At 40.2% G+C, this 2,056-nt stretch overlaps 2 non-coding genes across 2 annotated transcripts; one reads left to right on the top strand and one right to left on the bottom strand.

The window, feature by feature from the left end:
* Positions 1-506: 506 nt before the first annotated feature.
* Positions 507-579, bottom strand: trnaa-agc (transfer RNA alanine (anticodon AGC)). The gene has a single exon. It is a non-coding gene; the product is annotated as a tRNA-Ala (tRNA).
* Positions 580-1,501: 922 nt separating this feature from the next.
* Positions 1,502-1,574, top strand: trnaa-agc (transfer RNA alanine (anticodon AGC)). The gene has a single exon. It is a non-coding gene; the product is annotated as a tRNA-Ala (tRNA).
* The last annotated feature ends 482 nt before the right edge of the window (positions 1,575-2,056 follow it).

Genomic DNA, 2,056 nt, shown 5'->3' with positions numbered 1-2,056 from the left:
CTCTCTGGTGCTCAAGAGGTAGAGGAGCCAAATGTCTGGCTCACTGCTGTCACCTAGTGGTCAGAGGCTGAACTACAACACAAAAAGGAACGGCTGGCAAGAAAGTTGACGTTTTGAACCTTAGTTAAAAAAAAATCGATACAGGGTTTTAGAATACTGATACAGTATGGGGAAATGAAATATCGCGATATTTCAGTGTATCGATATTATCTTACACCCCTAGTCTGACATACACTGAAGCTGCTGCACATTCCTCAACCCTGAAATCTACAGTAACACAACAGTATTTATAATCTGTGGTTCCAAGCCTATCACAGCAACTCAACAAAATGCAGGAGGTTAAGGATTAAACATGACCAAGTGCTTCAAATCAGGACTCGTCAATTCTAGTTTTTGGAATGTAAAATAGACTGATCAGCAGTGCAATAATCAGTAATGAGTGTCATTTTAAAAAAGTTTTTTTGTCATGGTTGTAGTGTTCAGATTTTGAAAGTCAAAAGGTTTCTTGGAGAATGCGGGCATCGATCCCGCTACCTCTCGCATGCTAAGCGAGCGCTCTACCATTTGAGCTAATTCCCCTGTAAGACATGAGCAGCAGAAAGCACCATATTGTGGTAGGTGCTGTGACCCTTCCTCTTTCTTAGCAGCACAGAATGTTTGCAGTCAAGTACCAGGAATGTTACCCCACCCTCCCTTTTGTTTATCTGTCTGACACACACTGCTGACTGGTTTGCGCTGTATCTGTGGCTGCCATGCCACCCCCACGGTGAGGAATACGGACTTTAAAACTTAACCTTCATTGCTGTTGTGCTGTGTTGACATGTCTCTTGTTTGGGAGGGGTCTGTGGGGGTCGTATGAGGAGGTTGGAGGCCAGGAGGGAGATGGCTAGAGATCTGCTTGGTGTCGCATCCAAAACAGAGTGAATTATGCCAGAGTACGTGGTGGTCTTTAGTGAGTTTAGTTAGATTAATAGTCTTTTAATGAGTAAGCAGTGTTTCCCCTAGGAAATTGGTCGGGGGGAGGGGGGGTACTTTTTTATAAAAACATAAATTTACGTGACTCACCTGCAATTATGGTAATACATTTACACAAACATGAACATTTAATTGCTCAACTACATCCTAGTTAAGGACTCCTCATGATAATTATCAATAAAATTATTATTGATCAGTCTGACTAAACCCGATGTCATATATTATGTACCTCTGTGTGTAACCATGTTAATGTTTTTGTAGTACAAATACAGTACACGCTTTTCATTTATTTTATCAAATTTTGAACATTTTTGTTTCGGGCAGGTAAAAAAAGTAAAATCTTGTCAAACCCTGCCACCACCAATAACAAGTAGGGCCGTCTTTGGCCACAGGACATGTTCTGCAGAGACCCCCTTCTCAAACACTCCTAGAACCCGACTGGAAACGATCTCTGTAGTCTGTGCTGCTGAGGACGGGGGAGGGTAACCTAATACAATATGGTGCTTTCTGCAGCTTTCTTCACGCAGGGGAATTAGCTCAAATGGTAGAGCGCTCGCTTAGCATGCGAGAGGTAGCGGGATCGATGCCCGCATTCTCCAAGAAACCTTTTGATTTTGAAAACCTGAACGCTACAATCATGACAAATTTTTTAAAAAATTACACTCATAAATCATTAAAATCCAGATAATAGGCTACACATGTATGTATATTTAGCTTTAAAAAAGCTAACTTTAGCAAATAAAAGCTGAACATTAGCTAAATTTTCAGCAAATAGCTGAAAACATCTGTAAGAATCATTAATAGCACAAAGTAGCAGAAAAAAGTATAAAAAGCAGAATAGCAAAAAGAAGCTGAATTTTAGCTAAAATTAGCAAAAAAAGTAGCTAAAATTAGCACAAGAAAGTCAAAAGGAGCAGAACCAGAACAAAATGTGTGAGGTGCTGTAAATATTTAGAAACAAATTTCATGTTGATCGGTGCAGCCGTTTCCATGCTATGGTTGATCAAAAATCTTGCTTGGTCAGCCACCTCCTTTTTCAAAATAGCTCTTACTCCTAAAATGTTTGTACCCCCAGCGAAAG

This window comes from Austrofundulus limnaeus, unplaced genomic scaffold, assembly GCF_001266775.1.
Source record: "Austrofundulus limnaeus strain Quisiro unplaced genomic scaffold, Austrofundulus_limnaeus-1.0 Scaffold858, whole genome shotgun sequence".
Classification (NCBI taxonomy): Eukaryota; Metazoa; Chordata; class Actinopteri; order Cyprinodontiformes; family Rivulidae; genus Austrofundulus; species Austrofundulus limnaeus.
This window is presented reverse-complemented; position numbering and strand designations above follow the sequence as displayed.